Source organism: Bos grunniens, chromosome 2 (genome assembly GCF_055505025.1).
Source record: "Bos grunniens cultivar Pamir isolate PY7600 chromosome 2, Bosgru_T2T1.0, whole genome shotgun sequence".
NCBI classification, from domain to species: Eukaryota; Metazoa; Chordata; class Mammalia; order Artiodactyla; family Bovidae; genus Bos; species Bos grunniens.
In genome coordinates, this window is record NC_141166.1 from 125271779 (window position 1) to 125298270 (window position 26492).

The 26492-nt window shown below is 35.3% G+C and overlaps 1 protein-coding gene across 1 annotated transcript in view; it reads left to right on the top strand.

Moving 5' to 3' along the window:
- Positions 1-26492, top strand: part of ZNF804A (zinc finger protein 804A) — a 352626-nt gene that overhangs the window by 285313 nt on the left and 40821 nt on the right. The gene's annotated exons all lie outside the window — the stretch shown is intronic.

Sequence of the window (26492 nt, forward strand, 5' to 3'; positions counted from 1 at the left end):
TGACATTCATAATATAGATTCTGTTTTCCTCATATGCTTTACCTCTATCAATGCAATAGCATATGCTGTTTAGCTTACTTGATATGATACAGTGGGCTTAGTTATCAACTTAAAAATACTTTCCTTTTTAGCTATCACTCACAAATATCATCCAAATGTCATTTTGGTATTAATAAAAAGTACATTTTGACCCTTGAATTTGCACTAACTTTCCATTAACATTTACTGTAAATGTGAAAAGGGTAGGGAGAAATGATCACATAAAGTGCTTATGGACCAATGACATGTATTTTCTATTGTTGTCAATTCTTTCATTTCTCATAGCAACAAATCTGTGCTTGGGGAAACTATTGCACGGAGAACATTAGCCTCTATTTACATCTGTCACTAATTAATGCAGACTAAACTTAATGAGCTGCCCCTGTCTTTCTTTCCCTGGTAGTAGATCCACTGGCACACTAGTTAAGGAAAAGGTTTTGATGGAAATATCATTCCTCTTATATAAAAATGCATACATATAAGTATATCATTGCTTGATTTGAACATTAAAATCCATCAGCAAATGGCATGGATTTCATTCTACTGTAACTTGCATTTGTTTTATAAAAAGGTTCTGGAACATGGTTCCTGATGTGGTAAATTGAAGGCAGTTATTCCTCTGATTTTTCCTAATATCTTCCTGTATTCCTTACAAGAGTACAAAGTTAGAATGTTATATTATTATCAGGGTATTGAAATGTGTTTACAAATTCTTTTTGGCTTCATTCATGAATTAACATTTGATGTTAGCAATTAAGAGCAAACCTGTGTATATTTCATGGTTTAAACTAGGTATTTCAGAATGTATGTGTTTATGTATACGTGTATTTTAAGAATATCTTACCGACTATGTATTAAATCCTTTACCAAAGAATACTTCATTCAGCCACAGGTTGTCTGGAAAATCAAATTCACTTAGATTATCAAGAGGACCTTTCTATCTCCATATTCTTAATGAAGTTAAGATACTATACACTGTACACAGATAAGGGAATTCAGGATAAACCTGGTTTGTTCTTTTGATGGTCGGGTCACTTGATACTTCTCAGGGACATAAGGCTCTAGAGACAGACTATCTAAATGACCATGAATTCTGGCAGATAGCAGAAACTTAACTGATTGATTTAACATTAGGTTATGTAACAGTAGCAGAAAATACTTAAAATCTATATGATGATCATATCCCTTCCCCATATGATAGTGGTACATGTTTGAGACAATCTTCCTAGACAATGCACTCTCTTTTCTGAACAGAGACCTCATCCCATCACAGCTAGCTCTGTTTTTACCACAGGATTCCCAAATCTTGGCCACTTCAAATTGAGTAGAGGGGGAACAACATTTAGGGATGAGCAATTCAGATTCTTTTTTTCTCTTGAAAACTGAAATCAAGATAAAACAAAACAAAAAATCTTTCTATTCTTTGATTATGACTGGACCTCACACTTGAAAAATGTAATCCTGTGCTATGGCTAAATGCATTAAAAAGTTGAGAAAACAGGTTTGCTTAAAGAAAGAACAAAACAAGCACACGGAAAATGAGATCTGTGTGGCCATGTGACAATTGAAGGAAACTTAGTATGGAAATAGCAGTTTTGATTTTGAAAGGCATTCAGAAAAAAAAAAAAAACAGTCTTTACAGTAACTTATATGCAGATCCTTTCCTTCGATTCAGAGAGATACTTCAGCTTGCTATTAATAAATGAACTTAAAAGGAAACCCTAAAACCAAACCCTAGCTTAATACTTACTATTAATTGTGACCTAAAAAGCAAAAAAAAAAAAAAAAAAAAAACTCTTAGTAAAATATTTACCTGTCTCAGTGGCAGAGCAACATTTTTTATCTCCTGCTGTAGAAAACACTCACATAAGAAATATTTATATTCAAGGTCCATGTAACTTAACTTTCAGGTAAGAAAACCTACGCATGACTAGGACACTTCTTCAATGGAATTAGAAACAGACAAAGAGACCTCATATGTGATACATTCTCTTCCTCCAGAGATGTTTCTGCAGGGCCACCTGATGCAGGGTGAAAGGTAGAATGAGTCCTAGCCCTGCTACTCACTGCCTTGGGTAAAATAAACAAAGCCTCAGTTAACTCGATTGTTCATTCTTAGGAAGAATAAATGAGAGAATCACATGAACACACTTTTCAAAGTGTAAAAGAATAGTAAACATTAAATTAGTTTTTATTATACAACTTACCAAAATTTCATTTCCCCTAAAATGTTTGTTGGAGAAGACTCTTGAGAGTCCCTTGGACTGCAAGGAGATCCAACCAATCCATTCTAAAGGACATCAGCCCTGGGTGTTCTTTGGAAGGAATGATGCTAAAGCTGAAACTTCAGTACTTTGGCCACCTCGTGAGAAGAGTTGATTCATTGGAAAAGACTCATGCTGGGAGGGATTGGGGGCAGGAGGAAGAGGGGACGACAGAGAATGAGATGGATGGATGACATCACCGACTCGATGGACGTGAGTCTGAGTGAACTCCGGGAGTTGGTGATGGACAGGGAGGCCTGGCGTGCTGAGATTCATGGGGTCGCAAAGAGTCGGACACGACTGAGCGACTGAACTGAATTAAACTGAAAATGTTTGAGACACTGATAGTTCGCCTTTGAGACTTTTCTTTATATAGGCTTCCCCAAGGATCTATTTTTACTTCATAAAGGTTAATAGAGTCTGAAACATAGGCAGACAATCTTGACCTCAGAGCTGTTTTGCCTGCCTCACGTATATTGATTTGCAAATTAATGTTATGGCAGGATGTTTTGCATTAGAATTCTAAGCTTCATAGAAAAATCTGTTTGTCTCATCCACATAATCTTTGGATAACTTTCAGGATTATTCTTGTGCTCTTACCACTAAGACTCACTAACAGGGAGTTAGAGAAAGGAAGAGGCACGGGTGTATGGAGATGATCACAGTAGCTCACGAATTAGAGTTCATTTTTGAAATATTTTCTCTTTACCTTAAAACTTGAAAGCCTTTGGATTGTTACCCTTTAATGGCAAGGATTGTTTCCCTTATATATTTATTCTTCACAGCATCTATTGCAGCATTTGGTACAGTTTACACACTGAATCAATGCTTCCCATATAAATAAATGTAAAAAAGGCTCAACTCAAATTCCTTTTGAGGTTTTGTACTAAACCACAGCTTTGAGGTAGGTAAGAGTTTCAAAAGAATAAAATTACTTATTTATAGATTTATACTTAGGTGAAACTAATTGTAAGGAGTATGTTATATAGGAGGATGAAGTGACTTGTAAATTGGATGAGTATTTTGAACTCTTCCTCATTTATGAGTATTTTTCCTTTATAAAAGTAATGTTGCTGATTATAATATAGCAACAACTTAAATAGCATATATTGTATATATTCTCTAAAGTTTTCCTATATTTAAAGCTTTTTTACTATCAATGTATTTTGGATTTGTATTGTATTTTTTTATGTGAAAAAATTATCAAAAGCAAGTAATACTTTTAGAACCACCTCAGAGGTTTCACTTTCAATAGGATAACACAAAATGCTTCAACGGACTCTTGTACCCTTGTACATGAAACAAATAGATCCTCTACATTATAAAATTTTTATTGAATTGCTGAGTTTCTAGGAAAGATGGTGCCTCTAAAAAGTTATTCCACCACCACAGGGTGGGGGATTGCTGAAGGGGAAGCTACTGGCTGAAACCTGGGCATATAGTAATAATAACCTACAAAAGGTGAAACTCAGTGAAGAGAAACTCCCACTATGAACTCTGCACTCTGGAAATGAACCACAGACAGCAGTTGGTAAACTTTGAGACTTCTGAATGAAAATGAATATTTCCCATAGTTCTTGATTGAAACATATAAAACCCTTGAAAAAAAGCAAATTTAAAATAGACTGTCCACTGAATACGATTATAAAATCAGGGATCATAATCAAACATCAGAAACTCTAATCAAAACCTCAAATTTTTAATACTGAACTTTACAAACTGATTGTACAATTTATATGTAAGAATGAATACAATCCTAAAAAATCAACTAAAAGTGGGAAGATTTGTCTTGGATACCAAGATTATATACATCTCTATTGGTACAGAGATGGAAAGATTGATTAATGGAACAGAATCTAAAGCTGTGATACAAAAATCCATTTATGTTTGGAAATTTGCTAAATAACAAAGGCAGGAAGAACTGGAGGTTAAAAATATGTACTTTTCAAAAAATAGTATGTGATGATTTATTATATTTCCTTAAAAAAGAGATTGATTCCTTCTTCACATAACAAGCAAAATCAATGTCAGTGAATTAAAGAGTTAAAATACAAATAAAAACTAAAAATTTAGAAGTGTTGAAAATATTTTTATGATTTCAGAGCAGTATACAATTATATATTAAATAAGACATTGAAAGCACAAAATTTATAGAAAAGATTGATTAGTTTAACTACACTGAAATATTTTATTATAAGAAATTTTCAGTAAAGAAATTGGGAAAATATATTTGTAATACATATACTAATAAAAACTTGGCATTCAAATCTTATTAAAAATATGAATGCAAAAGAAAAATGAAAACAACTCAGAGAAAACTGGACCAAAATAAGGGGGAAATTTGCAAAAAAAGAAAAGCTTAAGGCCACAAATATATTACAAGTTGTTCAACATGAGGAATAATTTTGCACCCACCAAATTTGATAAAGTAAGTTTAATGATATCAAGTAATAATGATGTATATCAATGGAAAACCTTATACATCATTTGTGCAAGTGTGAATTGACTTGGCTGCTCAGGAAAACAATCTTTCAAATTTGTATTAACATAGCGAAACAAAAAAGCCTTTTATTAATAACAATAATAATATAAGTGGACTACAAAATTTGTAAAAAAATTGTGATATATTCATGCAATGCAAAATTATTCTGCAGCACAAATAAACTAACTATAGTAAATAAAACATGAAACAAACTTAGAAATGTAATATTGGTTGAACAAAACAGTGAAAGACTACACATTTTTTATTTTATTCAGAGAAAAAGCAAAACTTGCTGTCATTATTTTTAAGATTTTAACTGTGATTTATTCCTCTTTGGGAAATGGAAAATGGTGACTATGAAACTCAGGATGGTGGTTCCTTTAAAGAGTATAAGGATTCCAAAGGATTCAGTTTAGTTCAGTTGCTCAGTCATGTCTGACTCTTTGAGACTCCATGAACCACAGCCCACCAGGCCTCCCTGTCTATCACCAACTCCCGGAGTCCACCCAAACCCATGTCCATTGAGTCGGTGATGCCATCCAACCATCTTATCCTCTGTCATCCCCTTCTCCTCCTGCCCTCAATCTTTCCCAGCATCAGGTTCCTTTCCAATGAGTCAGCTCTTTGCATCAGGTGACCAATGTACTGGAGTTTCAGCTTCAACATCAGTCCTTCCAATGAACACCCAGGACTGATCTCCTTTAGGATGGACTGGTTGGATCTCCTTGCAGTCCAAGGGACTCTCAAGAGTCTTCTCCAACAAGAAAGTTCAAAAGCATCAATTCTTCTGCGCTCACCCTTCTTCACAGTCCAACTCTCACATCCATACATGACTACAGAAAAAACCATAGCCTTGACTAGATGGACCTTTGTTAACAAAGTAAGGTCTCTGCTTTTTAATATGCTATCTAGGTTGGTCATAACTTTCCTTCCAAGGAGTAAGCATCTTTTAATTTCATGGCTGCAATTATCATCTGTAGTGATTTTGGAGCTCCCAAAAATAAAAGTCTGACACTGTTTCCACTGTTTCCCCATCTATTTGCCATGAAGTGATGGGACTGGATGCCATGGTCTTATTTTTCTAAATATGGGCATTAAGCCAACTTTTTCACTGTCCTCTTTCACTTTCATCAAGAGGCTTTTTAGTTCTTCTTCACCTTTCTGCCATAAAGGTGGCTTCATCTGCATATCTGAAGTTACTGATATTTCTCTTGGCAATCTTGATTCCAGCTTGCGCTTCTTCCAGCCCAACATTTCTCATGATGTACTGCAGAATGTACATCTGTACTTATGTACTGCAGTACACATTTAACTTACTGCAGAGTGTACATCTGTACATATGTACTGCATAAGTTAAATAAGCAGAGTGACAATATACAGACTTGACGTACTCCTTTTCCTATTTGGAACCAGTCTGTTGTTCCATGTCCAGTTCTAACTGTTGCGTCCTGACCTGCATACAGGTTTCTCAAGAGGCAGGTCAGGTGGTCTCTTATTCCCATCTCCTTCAGAATTTTCCACAGTTTATTGTGATCCACGCATGAGTATATTACATGAGTATATTAAGTATTAACATGTTCTAATTCTTAAACTGAATAATGGGATCATTATTATTCAACTTAGTATTATGTTTCATATAATTGCACATATGAAATACTACAGGCTAAATCATTTAAAAAAGAAATATCATAGTCAAACAAATATTATTAAAGTCTCTGAAATTATTCTATCATATTTACAGAACTGTTTTAATTGCAATGAAATCATCCAATATTAAATAGAGAATTATAATTGAAGTAAATTTTAGCTTTTCCAGGTGCCATTCAAATATTTCACCATTTTTTTTAAGTAAGCACAGATCTCCTTTAGTAATTTATCAGAATCTTCTTGTTTGTTAAACTTCAAACAGTATCAGAATTTCCAGGAGAAGATAAATAAGGTAAAGATACATTTCCATTGCTCTTTCTTATTATCATTTGACCAGATCACACCTTAATATTAATGTATAAAGTGCACACATTTTTAATTATACTTATGTTTTTATTGAATGCTTTACTCAAAAGCCCAGAGAAGCACAGGATTTTATTAGCATACATAAAACCTTATTATATACAGATATGTGACAGTTCAAATGCAAATCATTTTTTAAGCTACATAAACAAACAAAATAATAGTTAATTTATTATTTTAAAAACATAGAAATTAGTTTTTCATAACAGAAAATAGAGTGGTTAAGTAGAATTAACATCCCACTATCCTAGGACTGTCTCACTTTATATCTGTCATCCTAGTTGAATTTTTAATAAAGTCCTTATTTAAATAATAAATAACATGATTACAATAGATATGTTTATTGAACAGCAGTAACATTTTTGGCTACATTTTAGAAAGATGAAAGTTTAAAGGAAGTGCCATAGAAAGCCTGATCCTCCATGTTAGTTATATATTTACCCAAACTCAGAAATGTCAAACAGAACTTTTTAAAAAATCTAAAAGATCACATACTTAGCATGTCCATTTTATGCTTGAGGAAATCATATAAACATACGTTTGATTATGTAGCAAGTGCACTTAAGAGTCAAGAGGCCAGGCAAGCTCTATCATGAACTTCTGGTAAGGACAACGTTTTTTACCTTTTTTTAATCATCCCAGCCCTCTATTTCTGCTTCTATATACAGACAGTTTAAACCAGATGACTTCATTGGCCTTTCTGGATCTAAATTTTGAGGATTCTGTATCAAATACAACACATAGTTAAAACGTATGTGTTCGTCATAAATAACCGTACATACTTCTTTCTCACTTCCACATTTTTCTAAGTGATTCTCTCATGTAAAAAGATTATTAGAATATTTTCACTGAAGTTGTTATTCTGAATTCTAGTCATTGAGTTTTTTTTTTTTTTTTTTTTTTTTAAGTGTAAAACTCACTATCTGGTAAAAAAGAAACGTTTTCCTATAAACCCTTTTACCTGTTCATCCGCCGGAAACCAAAGCTGCACTCTCTGTCTTCTCACCTGGCGTCTGTGGGCAATTCAGAGTTATTTTCACTGTAAGAGATTTGTCACGCTGATGCTATGAAAAGATAGAAAAGGGAATGATTGCCCTATTGCTGCTGCCCCTCAAACATTTTGATTTTTACTTTACCGGTTTTAGTGTGGTTGAAATATCTCCCAAAAGGCATCGAAGTGACCTTCACCCAGCAAGTCAAGACTCTGTGCTTTATGGCCTGCTGTTTCATTCTGCTCCAGAGGAAGTCACTGTGAGGCCAGGTTGTTGGAATTCACTGTCCTGCAGGGACTTAAGAATGCTATAGCAATAGAGCCGCTTTGTTCTCAAATCTGAACGTTTACTAATCATTTAAGCTTCTGTTCGGTAATGTGACACTTGAAAAAAAAAAAATCACTTCTTGATATTTGGGTGTCAATTTTTGCTTGCAAAATAATATTGAAAGGTTAGTAAGAAGATATAAGATACAGGTAAAGCAATTCATGATTCAATCCTTTCACGCATCCTTCCTGGAATTTTTCCTGTGGGGTGTTTTCAATATAACTGCACTTATTTTTAACCATTTGGAGTATCAGAACAAAGGAAAAATTTTAAAGTTCCTTCTACAGAGCACCTTCACTGCCCAAAATGACTGCCCCAAGAGAAGGACACACATATGTCTTCATCTTCATTGAACTGTACTGTCTTGACATGTCATATTCAAAGCCATGATTTGAATAGAATTAAACTGAAAGTTTTGTCCTTTCTTGAGTCTGTGCCAGACTGGATAAAATACTCATTTCTAGTATCTGAACTAATGCCACTGTCCTACACTTTCCCTAGTGGAGCTCAGTCTCTTTCTCTCCTGTCTTCCACGATCTACTAGGTTGCTGCTCTCTATTGAGTCAGTTAATGTTCAGGGTAGGTGAAAAATACTACAACTTTAAGCAAAGGTTTCTGCTCCATGTCACCTAGATATAATTATGCCAAAAAGAGTAAAAGAAAAAGTAGGATACAGTAGAGAAATGCACCAAAAAAAAAAAAAATCACACATTTATAAGCAGTGATTTCTATCATGTTTAAAACCTAAAATGTACCTAAATATTAACTTTCATACATACCTATATTTAAGGATAAAATGAACTATTACATTTAGAAATTACCAAATAGTATCTTGAACATAAGTCAATTTCAATATATCGATAATCTGTGTAAGAATGAATTATTTCTGTATTGCACAAATCAACCCACTCCAGTATTCTTGCCTGGAGAAACCCATGGACAGAGGAGCCTGATAGGCTATGGTCCACATGATTTCAGAGATTCAGACACAACTGAAGTGACTTAGCACAGAAATAGAGAACTATTAAAGAGACACAAAAATACTACTGCTAAGTCACTTCAGTCATGTCCGACTCTGTGCGACCCCATAGACAGCAGCCCATCAGGCTTCCCTGCCCCTGGGATTCTCCAGGCAAGAACACTGGAGTGGGTTGCCATTTCCTTCTCCAATGCATTAAAGTGAAAAGTGAAAGTGAAGTTGCTCAGTTGTGTCTGACCCTCAGCGACCCCATGGACTGCAGCCCACCAGGCTCCTCCATCCATGGGATTTTCCAGGCAAGAGTACTGGAGTGGGGTGCCATTGCCGTCTCCGAGACACAAAAATATTTATATACATATATATTTGTATATATATGGTGAAAGTTGAAAGAAGTGAAAGTTGCTCTGTTGTGTCTGACTCTTTGCAACCCCATGGACTGTACAGTCCACGGAATTCTCTAGGCCAGAATACTGGAGTGGGTAGCCTTTTCCTTCTCCAGGGTATCTTCCCAACCCAGGGATCGAACCCAGGTCTCTCGCATTGCAGCTGGATTGTTTACCAGCTGAGCCACAAAGGAAGCCCAAGAATACTGGAGTTGGTAGTCTATCCTTTCTCCAGTGGATCTTCCCAGCCCGGGAATCGACCAGGGTCTCCTGCATTGCAGGTGGATTCTTTACCAACTGAGCTATCAGGGTAGTTGTATATATTTCAATTCATCTTCATTCTTCCATTATCCAGGAATATAAATATTTGCTATCTTGGTTGTTTGAGGTTGGTAACAGTATGAGTAATTAATATCTATAGTTATTTATACCTATAAGTAATTAAAATCTCTTTGACGAAGAAGAATTCTGGCAATCTTTAACTCACTGAATTTTTGTAAGATTGGTTTTTATTATGATTATACCTTCTGATAGCAGAACATGGTGATGTTTGCAACCTTATCTCTAAGAAATATTTCCTCTTTTGAAACAAATGGCTCTTATTTTAATGCATATATGGATCATCTCTGCTTTATCAAGTTGCCAAAATTATGGCACCTTTTTCTTTTAAAATATGAACTTTGGTGAAGTCATATTATTGGCCAAGACAAGTTATTATGTAAGCTGGTATCCTCAGTTCTTCATATGCTGAAATTCTATTGTGTCACTGTGCTCATTCTATGGACAGACAACTTCTGAGATGTCATGTATGATTATCGTAACATAGTTATATAGACTTTACAGTAACTCTAATAGAAGTGTTTATTCCAAGAAAGACAAGAAACAGGCTAAAATAATATATATTGTCCATGATTGCATCTCAGAATGCTGCTGCTGCTGCTAAGTCGCTTCAGTCGTGTCCGACTCTGTGCAACCCCATAGATGCTAGAAACTTTCAAATGACCATGACTTGCAAATAGTAGTCACTCTTTTCATACTCCATAAGACAAGTTTCTAGTCATTTTCCCACTATTTTATTCTGAGCATTTAAGTAGATCCTTTCCTTCTAAAACACACAGTCATTGGGAATTTTAACACTTTGTATTTTCCAATATTCCCCCTTCTAATTTCAATATTATCTAATCTATTGGAAAATAGTACGTTTTCCTAATGATGATGTCCTGTTCCTAGTGTTGTAGAGAAGGACTTTTTTTTAACAGCTCCTTATTCTGTACTGTGTGTGTCACCATGGCTTTGCCTTCGTTTCTCTGAGTGCAATCAGGAGTATTCAAAATCTATTTTCCGAGTATGTAAAAAATTGTCTAAAGACAACTTAAAAATAGTTGATGCTATGTAAAGCTAGATCTGCATAAAATGTACCTTGGAATATATCCAGATACCATTATTTAACATTGCATTATGATAATTAGCACATAAAAGTAATGCTGAAATTTGCTCTAAGTGAAGTGAAATTATTCATGAATTCCCCCCAGCCTCCACCCTATATCCTACCTTTCATCTCCATCTCCTACCCAGATGTTGAATAGCAAATGCATAAGAAATATTATGTGCGTGTCCACTGGAGAATATATGCAGAACCCATTTTAAGATAGAGTCTGCTATCCTCTGAGCCCCACTACAGCAAGTTGCTCTTTCAAATCTTTTGCTCAATTTTTTTGTTTGTTGATTCTCTGCTTTTCTGTTTTCGGATCTGTATTATGACCATAAACACCTAAACCCAAAATGAGGTACACAAATTTTCAAGAGGTTAACCTCAAACTGTGCTGTTTTGCTTTAAATTTGGAGTAGCATTGTGTCAAAATCTTGGGGTCCAGAGTTTCTTACAGGTAAAACGAGCTGCCTTACAAATAGAGATCAATGTCATATACATATATGTGTGTATATATATACACATTTCCTTCTCCATTTAAGTATAGATAGATAGATATCACTGTAGGTGTGCAGTTTCCCTGGTGGCTCAGTGGTAAAGAATCTGCCTGCCAATGCATGAGATGCAGGTTCAGTCCCTGGATTGGAAAGATCCCCTGGAGAAGGAAATGGTTCTTGCCTGGGAAATCCCATGTACAGAGGAACCTGGTGGGCTACAGTCCATGGAGCAGCAAGAGAGTCAGACATGACTTAGTTACTAAACAACACAACAATACTAAAAGTATACACACACAAATATGTATGTCTATATGTTTTGCTTTTTTGTGTTGATGAGAAAAACACTGTCACTGTTATTTAATGTTGTTTCACATTCAGTTTCATGCCTAACTAAATGCATTGTATCTAATAGGCATTACAATGCATATAAAATATGTTTAATTAAAAAATCTGTCAAAATAAATATATTAATCCCCAAATCATTTTCTTTATACAGATTTTACTCTTTAGGAAACTTTGATATGATATGGTGCAATACCCCCTGATCTTTACTCCTGTTCAAAAGTTATCTTGGTGTTTTTGTAGCTATTTGGAAGAGTCCGCCTATGTACTCAGACAACTGCTTTATTTGTAGGATAAACAGGGATATTAATGGGGAAACAGTTGACACCTCTTATTGATATTTCCCCAAGGGCAACCGAAGCTAAAGTTCAAATCATCAGCATGATATTTTCAAACCAGGGAAGCATGATCCATGGCACAAAATCTGCTAAGAAAACCCTCTACACAATATTAAAAACTGCTTTTCTCAGCAGATCAGTGTATTTATTTAATATAAAAATAAGTCACTGTTGTCTTATATCAACAAATATCCATGTTAAAAGCTTAAGTGGTTCCTGATAAAAGAGAATATGCTAGATGTTAACCCCAACTTTGTTTTTACCCAATATTTCTGTGGGCTAAAGAAACTCGTTAGCCCTTGAATCTGTAATAAAAGTTATTACCAATGTTGCAATCTAAATGTGATTCACATAAAGGGAACTATAAAAAAAAATAAGGCATGATGTCAAAAAGTGTCAAGACAAAATATTTTAAACAAAACACCACACAGCTTTTATTTAGCTTATCGTTGGCCCCAATGTTTTTATAGAGATAAGACAAAGAAATACAACAAGCAAAATTACAAAAATTTTATTTGGAAAGTGTCATATATAAATTAACATATGCATGTATATGTGTATAGAAGTCTGGATATCTGCTACCTTCTTTCCCTCAAAAAGTAAAATTGTGACCATCATAAAATATAAAATGATGTGTTTAAATATTTTATTTATTAATTTAAAAAGCAGTAAGAAACTAAGACTTGTTCAAAGAATCATTTAAAGAACAAATCATTTAAAATTTTTCTGTATAGTTGAATACTACATAATTAGGCAGGAATGCTGATATTAATATTTTAATATATCTAAACTGGTTTATATCTGGTAGGAAAATAAAATATATTGGGGTTATCTTTTCTAGATGACAAAAATTAATTGTGTTTTTATTGCATAAAATATATTTGCATTTAAATGGACAATAATAATTGACATTTCTCTCCATTATCTACAACTAACTTCATAAGTTCTAAAATAGCCTTATCAATGGAAACAAAAACAAAGATGACCATTATAGATATCAGATTATCCCTGAAAGGTTCCTTAGATAATGACCAGCATTTAACTGAAAATACTGTATATACTCTTTTGACTTTCCAAGTTTTGGAAATCATAACTTTTAATGCAAGAGTGACAGTAACACCCACATTATAGGATTTTCAAGTAATTGAAAGAAAAATTTACTGTGAGTTTTTACAATGCTCCTTGGTTATGGTATGTGCAATGTCTCTCAAATCAGTAGCATGATATATCACAAAGCATCACTGTAATGAAAGCTGTGCTATAATTCAGGAAACTTCATTTTGAAATTGAGCTTTTATAATTTTACACTGTGATAGCTATTAAGGGAATTATCTTTTCTTTTTCTTTCCTGTGAGAACAATAATATTAAGACTGTCACTGGGGGATAAGAGAAGGGGATATATAATTTATATATGATTTTATTTAATTTCGGAGAAAGCAATGGCACCCCACTCCAGTACTCTTGCTTGGAAAATCCCATGGACGGAGGAGCCTGTTAGGCTGCAATCCATGGTGTCGCTGAGTCGGACACGACTGAGCGACTTCCCTTTCACTTTTCACTTTCATGCATTGGAGAAGGAAATGGCAACCCACTCCAGTGTTCTTGCCTGGAGAATCCCAGGGACAGGGGAGCCTGGTGGGCTGCCGTCTATGGGGTGGCACAGAGTCGGACACGACTGAAGTGACTTAGCATAGCATTATTTAATTTGCTGTAAATATAATGCACGTGTCTAATAAATTTATTGTAGCTGTATTGATTATGTGTATTTTCTAAAATTATAAAATTAACTGGCAAGGGAAAACAGGAACCAGGCAATGATTAAATCATAACTGGTTCAGATCTTAACTGTACATACATATGTGCAACTAATCTAGGTGAATACCAATAGTAAAAAAAGATTTTTCTTTCATAGAATTAAATTTTGGTGAGTCAAGAAGCAGACTCGAAACTCACTATTTAAGTTTAGATATTTACATCTTGGGAGAAAAATAAAAATATAGGAGTTAAATGAGGTATAGCTATTATTTTAGATAAGTAAATGAGTAAAGACCTCTCTGAGGAGATGACAGTCAAGTAGAAATTTAAAGTGAGTGAACAAGTGAGAGAGAGATGCTTATGAATACTTCCCAAAATAAACTGGGGCATGATTGTGTTTGGCTTCTTTCAATAAAAAATGGAAGTTATGTGACTGGCAAAAAGTGTAATCTAAGGAAATCTATAAGAGATGAATTTGGAAAAGATGCTTGGGGCCAGATTAGGTAAATTTTGGTAGGCCATTTGCTGTGACATTGACGATCTAGAGATTGTCACACTGAATGAAGTCAGACAAAGACAAATATATGATATTACTTATATGTGGAATCTAAAAAAAAATAAAAAGATACAAATCAACTTATTTAAAAAATAGAGTCACAGATGTAGAAAACAAATTTATGGTTTCCAAAGGGAAAAGGGGGAGGAGGAATAAATTAAGAGATTGGAACTGAAATATACACACCACTATACATGAAATAGATAACTAATAACCTCTATTTAATACTCTTTAATGACTTCTGTGGGAAAAAGAATTTTGAAAAGAGTGGTACATAAGCCTATATGTACAACTGAACACTTTCTATATAGAAGAAACTAACACAGCATTGTAAATAAACTATATTCTAATAAAAATTAATTTAAAAGAGAAAAAAAATGGTAGGCCATAGTGTGGATTATGGGATATACTTTTAATGCTCTAGGATGGTAAGTTTCTTTCTGGAAAGTCAGATCATGTGATCTGCTTTTTTAAAAAGAAATCCCTCTGGTTATTATGTGTAAAATAAACTGGGAGAACAAAAGTAAAAGTGGTAGAAAGGAAACCCTCAAATTGGCATGCTCAGACATGTCTGACTCTTTGAGACCTGTGGACTGTATGTAGCCTGTCAGGCTCCTCTATCCATGGGATTCTCCAGGCAAGAATACTGGAGTGGGTTGCCATTTCCTTCTACAGAGGATCTTCCCGACCCAGGGATCAAACCCACATCTCCTGCCTTGCCAGGTGATTTCTTTACTACTGAGCCACTTAGGAAACCCAGAAAGGAAATTAGTGGGAGGCTAATGCTACAAGTGAGGATACAGATGGCAGTTGCTTGAGTTAGGGAATAGTGATATTCACTGTGAGGAGTGGTCAGAATCTGAATATTAAATGTCATGGAAGTGCCAACAAATATGCTGATGCATTAGATTTTGAGTTTAAAAGAAAGGAGCTCAAGAAAGCCCTCAAGATTCTTATGAGAACATTTAAGTGAATGGTGCTGAAGAAAAGTGAAAGTGAAGTCGCTCAGTCATGTCCGACTCTTTGTGACCCCATGGCCTGTAGCCTACAAGGCTCCTCCGGCCATGGGATTCTCCAGGCAAGAATACCGGAATGGGTTACCATTTCCTTCTCCAGGGGATCTTCCTGATCCAGGGATCGAACCTGGGTCTCCCACATTACAGGCAGACGCTTTAACCTCTGAGCCACCACGGACCTAACCAAAAAATAGTGCAGGGTCAGAGTCAGGCATTTCATTGTGGGTATATCAGGTTTGAGATCCCTACTAAGCATCTAAATGGAGATAATGATTATGTCGCTAGACATAGTAATCTAGAGTTTAAAACTATAAAACTGATAGGTAGGTAGGGAATAAATAGAGAGGGATGAAACGTGGTAAGAATGAGTCCTTGGTATGTATTTACAAGTTGAGAAAATAAAGAAGACCTAGCTTTGGGGCTTGAACAACTGTGGCAGTGGGGCCAAAGGAAAACAAGACAGTCAAGAGCAGAGATGAACAATTGAGTCAAAAAGAGATGACTAATTGATTTTTCAATTTGGAAATGTGGAAAACTTGACAAGAGAGGTTTCATGGAATGGTTGAAGGCAAATGCCTGACTATAGCAGGTTTAAGTAGGAGTACAGTAAGTTCAGTTTCTGCTGTTCAAATACTTCTTAGAACTGAATGGCCTGCAGAATATATTAGCAGTAAAGAAAGAGAATGAAAGCAGATAGAGCTTTTATAAGATTTAGTGCAGTGTGAGATTTCACTAGCTTTGCAATAGAGTAATATAAGTCACTTTTTTTGTGAGTTCTCATATATCTCATATATTTATTTGACACATAATTCCTGATGTCTATAAGTCATTATCCTCTACAGGGACCTCCTATTGTTTTTTGTTTTTTTCTTGATTTCTGTTTTCAGGAAAGGGGTCCATTTTATTTCTCTGATTTCAAGGCAGTTTCCCATGTTTTTTGTTCCCAGAATCTAGGTACTGAAATCAAATGGATGGAAAAAAATTTTTTTCTTATTTATTTGTTCTGTCCAGGTTTTACATTTTCCTAACAATCTTCAAAGGTATACCTAAGATTAATAATTACATTGATATGCAGAATAGTATCCTTTTTGGTTGTATAGAAGCTGACTAATTCAAAGTTATACGTTGTATGACTTTGGCAAAACACATGCCAAACTGCAGTGCTTTTCCTAAAATAAAAAATGACTTGAAATCAATACCTCCAGGAAAACTCAAACTGCTGACAGATGAAAAATTTGCTGAAATTCTGGGCAGAACAGAAATAAGGAGAACAAACAATATTTGACAGATTACTCATGAATTCTCAGCAGGTCATCTTTATCTGAAGAAAGTTCTTTATTCTTTTCATCAGTTTATTTCATAATCATTTGTTTTGGACATCAAAGCAGGGTTTTCACACAAATTTTGTCTTTTACTAAGATTCTATTCCAAAGAATATTGGCATTTGACATGAAAGGGCATTTTTGATCAAATGTCCTTCACATTATAATTAGTGAAGCCAAATCACATGGTGTGCCTGTAGCTAGAGTCAGAGAAAAACAAGGTTAATACACAGTTCTTTGTTGATCAAAAAGCTGTATGGATTGAATGAAAGAAGATGCGAAATGATGCAAAAGGAAAGACGCTGTAAGAATATTTTTTTCTCCACCTTCTGCTTTTCATATGTTTCTTTGAAAACAAACCTGGAATTCTTGTCTCAAATATTTGTCTGCCACCATAAGGGGACTTTAATTCCACCTGGTTTTATTTCTCATTATATTTAATTCACTATTGCCTATGTTGTAATTGATAATGATGGCTTCATTCTTTCCTTATAAAGTGAAAATGACCAACAGGAATGCGATAGATGAACCTATTAAGTTAACACAACTAGGACATTATTTTTCATTTTAATTGAATAAATATAATTATAAGACTTTATTTTCATTAGTTTTAGATTTACAGTAAAACTGAGAGCAAAGTATGAAGATTTCTCATATATTGCTGTCCATGCACACGGCACCTTCCCTATATCAATGTTGCTCATCAGAATGGTACCTTTTTTACCAAGGACTGATACATCATCAACACTCACAGTCCATAATTCACATTAGGGTTTACTATTGGTGTTGTGCATTCTATGAGTTTGGAAAAAAGTGAATAACGTATATTCATCCTTATATATAACATAGAATATTTTCACTGCCCTAAACTTTCTCTGTGCTCTGCATATTCATCTTGCATTCCATCCTAACAACCATTTATCTTTTTAATGCCTCAGTAACTTTGCCTTTTCCAAAATATCACATAGTTGGAATCACACATTATGAAGGCTTCTCAGATTAGCTTCTTTCACTTCAGTTCAGTTCACTTCAGTTGCTCAGTTATGTTCGACTCTTTGCGACCCCATGGACTGCAGCATGCCAGGCCTCCCTGTCCATCACAAACCTAGGACTTTAGTCAAATTCATGTCCATTGAGTTGGCGATGTCATCCAACCATCTCATCCTCTGTTGCCCCTTTCTCATCCTGTCTTCAATCTTTCCCACCATCAAGGTCTTTTCAAATGAGTCAGTTCTTTGCATCAGGTGGCCAAAGTATCAGAGCTTCAGCTTCAGCATCAGTCCTTCCAATGAATATTCAGGACTGATCTCCTTTAGGATGGACTGCTTGGATCTCCTTGCAGTCCAAGGGACTCTCAAGAGTCTTCTCCAACACCACAGTTCAAAAGCATCAATTCTTCAGTGCTCAGCTTTCTTTATAGTCCAACTCTCGCATCCATAGATGACTACTGGAAAAACCATAGCTTTTACTAGATGGACCTTTGTTGGCAAAGTAATGTCTGTTTTTTTTAATATGGTCTCTAGGTTGGTCATAACTTTTCTTTCAAGGAGTAAGCGTCTTTTAATTTCATGGCTGCAGGCACCATCTGCAGTGATTTTAGAGCCCCCCCAAATAAAGTCTGACACTGTTTCCACTGTTCCCCCATCTATTTGCTATGAAGTGATGAGATCAGATGCCATGATCTTTGTCTTCCGAATGTTGGGCTTTAATCCAACCTTTTCACTCTCCTCTTTCACTTTCACCAAGAGGCTCTTTAGTTTTCTTCTCTTTCTGCCATAAGTGTTGTGTCATCTGCATATCTGAGGTTATTGATGTTTCTCCCAGTAATCTTGATTCCAACTTGTGCTTCCTCCAGCCCAGCATTTCTCATGATGTACTCTGCATATAAGTGAAATAAGCAAGGTGACAATATACAGCTTTGATGTACTCCTTTCCTGATTTGGAACCAGTCTGTTGTTTCACATCCAGGTCTAACTGTTGCTTCCTGACCTGCATACAGATTTTGCAGGAGGCAGATAAGGTGGTCTAATATTCCAATCTGTTTAAGAATTTTCCAAGTTTGCTGTGATCCACATAGTCAAAGGCTTTGGCATAGTCAATAAAGCAGAAATGGATGTTTTTCTGGAACTCTCTTGCTTTTTCAATGATCCAACAGATGTTGGCGATTTGATCTCTGATTCCTCTGCCTTTCCTAAATCCAGCTTGAACTGGATTTAGAATCTGGAAGTTCACAATTCACATATTGTTTAAGCCTGGCTTGGAGAATTTTGAGCATTACTTTACTAGTGTGAGATGAGTGCAATTGTGTGGTAGTTTGAGCATTCTTTGGCACTGTCTTTCTTTGGGATTGGAATGAAAAGTGACATTTTCTTGTCCTGTGGCCATTGCTGAGTTTTCCAAATTTGCTGGCATATTGAATGCAGCACTTTGACAGCATTGTCTTTTAGGATTTGAAATAGCTCACTGGAATTCCATCACCTCCTCTAGCTTTGCATTTATGTTTCCTCCATACCTTTCTATGGTTTCATAGCTCTTTTCTTTTCAGCATTGAATAATATCCCATTGTCTGGTTGTATTACAGTTTATTTATCCATTCACTCACAGAAAGATATCTTTGTTACTTCCAAGTTTTGGCAAGTATGAAAAAGTGGCTATATATTTGTGTAGGCAGATTTCCCTGTGAGTACGTTTTCAACTTCTTTGAGTAATTAATAGGGAGTGTTTCATTGCTAGATTTTATGGTAAGAATATACTTAATTTTGTAGAAAACTAGCAAACTGTCTTCCAAAGTGGCTTTGCCATTTTGCATTCACACCAGCAATGAATGTAAATTCCCTTTGCTCCATATCCTCACCACCATTTGGTATTGTCAATATTATGGGTCTTGGCCATTCTAATGGTTATGAGGTTCTCTCTCTCTCTTTGTTTCAGTTTGCATTGCTATGATGATACAGGATGTAGAGCATCTTTAATATGCTTATCTGCCATCTATATATCTCTGGTGGGGTGTCTATTAATATCTTTGGTTGATTGGTTGTATTCATATTGTTGAGTTTTAAGAATTATTTGTATATTTTTGATAACAATCATTTATTAGCTATGTTGTATTTTCCAAATATTTTCTCCTAGTCTGAGATTTGCTGTCTAATTCTCTTTTAATTTTAATAAAGTCCAGCTTATCAATGAGTTATTGCATAAATTGTGTTTTTGATGTTGTATCTAAAAAGGCATTACCAAAATCCTCTTGATTTTCTTTTATGTTATCTTCTAGGAGTTTTCTCTTATATGTGTTATGGTTAGGTCTGTGTTTTATCTTGGATGAATTTTTGTAAAAGGTCTGTGTCTGGAGTTTTCTTTTTTGCATGTGGGTGTCCAGTTGTTTCAGCATCATTTATTAAATAGATTATCTTTGTTCCACAGTGCTATCTTTCCTTTGTCAAAGAGCAGTTGACTATGTTTTGGGGCTTCCCTGGTGGCTCTGATGGCAAAGAATCTGCCTGCAGTGCAGGATACTTGGGTTCAATCCCTGGGTTGGGAAGATCCCCTGGAGAAGGGCATGGCAACCCACTCTATGTTCTTACCTGAAGTAACACCATAGAAAGAGGTGCCCAGCGGGCTACAGTCCATGGGGTCGCAAAGAGTCAGACACGACTGAATGACTAAGCAGAGCACAGCACAGGAGGCCCTGTTTCTGGACTCTCTCCTATGCTCTATTGATCTATTTGTCTTATTTTTTCACCAATACCACACTGTTATTATAACTGTATCTTTACTAAGTATAATTTTTCAAACCTAGTTTAAAGTTCAGAAACACTTTTTAAAAGTGCCCCAATAGGCAGTTAAGGATACATTTTCATTTTTTATTTGTTTTCATTTTAATATGTAAGGTACAGCATCAACAATTGTTTCTTAAAATAATCCAACATAATACTACATATTGTTAAATAGTAAGTGTATTTATCTAATAATATGTGTTATTTTTCCAGAAAATGTGAAAAAATTTGGCAATAATGTAACATACTTTGACATTAGAAATAATGTACTCAAAGTTACTTGTTACTTTTTTACATACTCAGTTGTTAGTGTTATAGTTTAAATATTTAGATTAAAATCTCTAAACTTTACATCCTAAACTTTCAAACACTGAGATTATATGCTCTTTTTGTATAGAAGTATACTATATAATGGTTTTTATTGTCTATAAATTGCCAAGTTGAGTTAAATCCTAGACTTGTCTAAAAGCGAATCATGTATCATGTTAAATTTTTCAAATGCATATTAATTACTTATAAACTCATGCTTTTCTAAACCTTTGCCCAACATGGCTTATAAAACCCTGAAGGAACAAGTTTTATCAACAATAGATACAGGAATTAAGATATTCTTGACTATCTAGTAACTTCATTATAGTTTTATTTTAAAACTACATAACAATGGGTAAACCATGAAAAAGTGTTTAATTCTGGTACTGTATTATATGAGTCTTTATAAACACTAACTTGAAATATCACTTGATGAGAATGTACCAGTTATTTGTTATATTGTATGATAATTTTTTATCATTTATAAAATATCTTTAATGAAATTTATTTCATGGAGTAGTATAGAACTGATGCTGACTATTTCTATAATCCTTCATGTTCCAGAAGGTTAAAATTTTTTTTTTTATTATGAATCACCAGTAGTTTCCAAGTTGTTAACTAAGGCCCATAATACCTAGTCCATAAAATTCATCCACTAAACAAACATTTATTTCTAAAACCTTCCTTCTTTTCTTCCTTCCTTTCTCTTCTTCTCCCTCCTTCCCTTTATCCCCACTCTTTTTTCCTTCCTTAGTATGTCTTGCTTCATGTTTATTGTTTAGTATTATCAGACAGTAGCATTGATTATTTTGCTATTAACGCATTTCTAATGAACTTTTTAAAGTGAACTTAATTAGCTGTGAGTTAATATCTGATTTAAAGTTAATTTAATTATCTCCAAATTAATTCCCAGATAGCTCAATTGGTAAAGAATTCACCTGCAATGCAGGAGATCCCAGTTCCATTCCTGGGTCAGGAAGATCCACTGGAGATGGGATAGTCTATCTACTCTAGTATTCTTGGGCTTCCCCTTGTGGCTCAGCTGGTAAAGAATCTGCCTGCAATGTGGGAGACCTGGGTTTGATCCCTGGGTTGGGAAGATACCCTGGAGAAAGGAAAGGCTACCCATTCCAGTATTCTTGCCTGGAGAATTCCATGGACTACAGTCCATGGGGTCACAAAATGTCAGACACAACTGAAAGACTTTCACTTTCAATAACCATAAAAAGAGTAAATTTATTAAATTTGGAAAATAATTTAAATCAAAATATTTTAGATATTAGATTTATTATTTTATTCATTTAGAGAGAAAAGTATTCGGTATTTACCATGATTACCAAAAAAAAAAAAAGAAAATGCTTTAGAGGAGACAAGTAAATGAAATGCAGATGAAATGCAGATCTAGTGTAGACATTTAGAAAACCTTTCATTGTTTACATTATGTGGTAATTAAGTAATTTTAGAGTTTGCTTTATAAAGCTAATTTATAAAAGATGATATTGGTCATTTTTATCTCTTAAAATCATTGGATTATTTCATTCACAGCTTGAACAATTAGCTAAAATGTATGACTAGAGACCATTTGTGTTAGTCAAAATTTGGGGATAATATTTTTAAAATATTTTAAAATACAAATAAAGCCATCATCTAAGCTTTACCATTTTCAACCCTTCTTAGACTAAAATATTTTATTCTTTACCTTTTATCAAGTGATATTAACTGTTGAGACCAGCTCGACAAGAAGGGTTTCCGAAAGTGGGATATGGGAGGGAATGAGAAATGAGACACAAGAATTCAGAGAAAAGTGAGGATCAGGGGACCAACACCGTTCCAAGGTGAAGGTGCTGAAACTGAATCCAAGCCAGTTTATTAGACTTTCAGCCGTGAAATAAAGAGTGAGCGAGGAGTTAAACTATAGCTCATGTGGCCTTCAGGGCCAAAGAACAAAATGATCATTAACCATTGAGTAATTAGGAAACAGTAATCAATAACACGGAGAAGGCAATGGCACCCCAATCCAGTACTCTTGCCTGGAAAATCCCATGGACAGAGGAGCCTGGTGGTCTGCAGTCCATGGGGTCACTAAGAGCTGGACACGACTGAGCGACTTCACTTTCACTTTTCACTTGCACGCATTGGAGAAGGAAATGGCAACCCACTCCAGTGTTCTTGCCTGGAGAATCCCAGGGACGCATGAGCCTGGTGGGCTGCCATCTATGGGGTCTCACAGAGTTGGACACAACTGAAGTGACTTACCACCAGCAGCAGCAGCAATCAATAACAAATCAGTAACTAAGACTAATATTCTTATCTGTAGATTTTCCACCAGATATGTAAAACTTGTGACTCTGAGACGCCAGTTGAGAAACAGTCTGGGGTCGGTTTTCTGACCCCAGGACCAAATCTTGTTTTCAAGATTATGAACTGTTCCCTCTGGACTTGTTCCAAGAGTCTTATGCCTTATAGCATGCAGTTTATAAATAATTATAAATTTCTTTTGTGGCCCTTGCCAAGGCCTGCTTTTGTTCTATTCTTTTTGTCTCCTACATCTCCCCCTTTTTGATTTTGTACGTGATGAGAAATGGTGAGAAATGTTAGTTGTTGTTGTTGGCTTTGTTGCCTCTTGATCATTTTTCTCCAGACTATAGAGAAACAAAAACACATAATTAATAGCACTCTCATAACCAGAGCAATTTTGTATCCAAATGTCTTGACCTGTTTTAAGGGATTAAGAGAAGAAGGATTATCAGCAACGGTATCAAGAAAATCTGATCTAGAAATTACATCAAGATGTTTATTCACTTCAGTTCAGTCACCCAGTGGTGTCCGACTCTTTGTGACCCCATGAATTGCAGCACACCAGGCCTCCCTGTCCATCACCAACACCTGGAGTTCATTCAGACTCACGTCCATCGAGTCAGTGATGCCATCCAGCCATCTTATCCTCTGTCGTCCCCTTGTCCTCCTGCCCCCAATCCCTCCCAGCATCAGAGTCTTTTCCAATGAGTGGCCAAAGTAATGGAGTTTCAGCTTTAGCATCATCCCTTGCAAAGAAATCCCAGGGCTAATCTCCTTCAGAATGGACTGGTTGGATCTCCTTGCAGTCCAAGGGACTCTCAAGAGTCTTCTCCAACACCACAGTTCAAAAGCATCAATTCTTCAGTCCTCAGCTTTCTTCACAGTTGAACTCTCACATCCATACATGACCACAGGAAAAACCATAGCCTTGACTAGACGGACCTTTGCTGGCAAAGTAATGTCTCTGCTTTTGAATATGCTGTCTAGGTTAGTCATAACTTTTCTTCCAAGGAGTAAACGTCTTTTAATTTCATGGCTGCAGTCACCATCTGCAGTGATTTTGAAGCCCCCCAAAATAAAGTCAGCCACTGTTTCCACTGTTTCCCCATCTATTTCCCATGAAGTGGTGGGACCAGATGCCATGATCTTCATTTTCTGAATGTTGAGCTTTAAGCCAACTTTTTCACTCTCCACTTTCACCTTCATCAAGAGGCTTTTTAGTTCCTCTTCACTTTCTGCCACAAGGGTGGTGTCACTGCATATCTGAGGTTACTGATATTTCTCCTGGCAATCTTGACTCCAGCTTTTGCTTCTTCCAGCCCAGCATTTCTCATGATATACTCTGCATATAAGTTAAATAGCTTTGATTATCTTGTTGTAGATCTTGAATATCTACAGAAATATTATCTTGATTCAATAGCTGTTGTTTAACTTTATCCCAATTGAATTGTGTCTTACTGTATTTGAAAGCTGTTACAAAAAAGGAAGTATAGTTTTAATCACATCTTAGTCTCAGTTGTTTTTGTAAACTGACTAATTGATCTCCTAATAAAATAACAGATTGTTGAAGGTCGGCCACTTGGGAGGCCAGCTTTCTATCAATATTTTGTTGAGTGGTCCAAAGGACATCGGCATCTTTACACCATTTTTGTACAAAATGAACTGAATTTTGTACAGATTTATAAAGAGCCATTCCAGTTATGGCTGCCATAGTGGTAATAGCAATAATGTCTAAGATGGCAGCAAATTAGTAATCTCAGAAAATGTTTATCATGTTTAAGATTTTTCAGTAACATATAATGTAGGGCTTTCTTGTCAAGGTTGTTGTAAATCAACTGGAACCCATATGTCTGTTCTGGTTTTAAGAATGTAAATACTCTGCCAACTTTCATCAAACGGAATGGTATTATTTACACAGGTATAAAATGAACAATTAATACATGTTACTAATCCTAAATTAGGATCATATTTTGTTGGTCTAATCATAAAAACAAAAGGAATTCTTACACAAGTCTGAATACTACAGGTAGAGTTTTTTGTAAAATTAAAGGTAGCTTTTGGGTCATTTAAAATATATTCAGTATATCATCTCTTCCAAGCAATTAGTTCTTTTAATATCATGGGTATTTTCTATAATTCATCACGAATAGGATAATGATCTAGATGAGGCGCAGGGGGAGCTAATCCTACCCCATGCCATATGAGGGGTTGACTACCGTAAGTACTAATTGTCTTTTTATTATATATCCATGGGGAAGACACTTTAGATTCTATAAGTTTAGGGGTTCTTCAGGTTCCCCAATTGATAATGGAGCCTTCTGCAACATTTAATAATAAGTGACCTTTCGATCTTTTACATAATTTTCATCTTAACCAATTTTCAATACCATGGCTAATTTCAGCAACACAATCAGGAAGATCAGGTGGATTTATCATGCTGGAAGTTTCCTCTTTTTTAAAAAAAGTAAGGGCACCTAACAGAAAGTGGGAATTCTTATCCTCATTTGATTCTTTGACAACTGACAGCCACTTTTGATACCCTGTTTTAAGACATATACTTCCAAAACCAATACAAATAGGAGTGGTGTCAGAGCCAATAGTATAATTTATCAACTGACTACCTTCTTTTTTCTTTACAGTCTATTTTAATGTGTCCTAATTTTTCACATTGGTGACATTTTATATGTCTTTTTATTAGCCCTAGACAATGCTTGAGCTAGAAGTTATATTTTATATGGTTTTGACCCAATATCCTGGAAAACTTTAAGAAATTTTTCTAGAGGGGCACCCTGTGTTTTGAGAGGCTGAATCACCTTTTTACATTTTGAGTTAGCATTGTCATAAGTAAGAACTTGCATCAGCATATCTCTCAAACCTGGTTGTGAGATTATTTTATTTAAATTTTGACTTAGCCTGGCAATAAAATCTACATAAGGTTCCCCATTTAATTGTTTAATTTGGGTAAATGAAATAGAGGCTTGTCCAGGTGGGTTTTTTCTCTCTCGGGCTTTTCAACATATCATTCTCACTTGAGTGAGTAACTGATCATCAAATTGTAACTGAGCTTGAATGTCAAAATGTGCCCCACTACCTATTAATTGATCAAGTATTATAGCAACTGGCAAGTTGGCTGTCGCATTTCTGCTAGGTTGTTGATTTGTCTCATCTTGCCACCAGGTCCTAAATTGTAAAAATGTTGAGATGGATAGGCAAATTCTGGCTATCATTTCTCAATCATAAGGAATTAACCATTCAGCTTGTGAAAGTCCCTGAATTAGTCCCATGGTATAAGGAGAATTAGTTCCATATTGGGTACATGTCTGTTTCATCTCTTTTATGGTTTTAAATGGTATGGCATTATAATCATAATGCATTCTTCC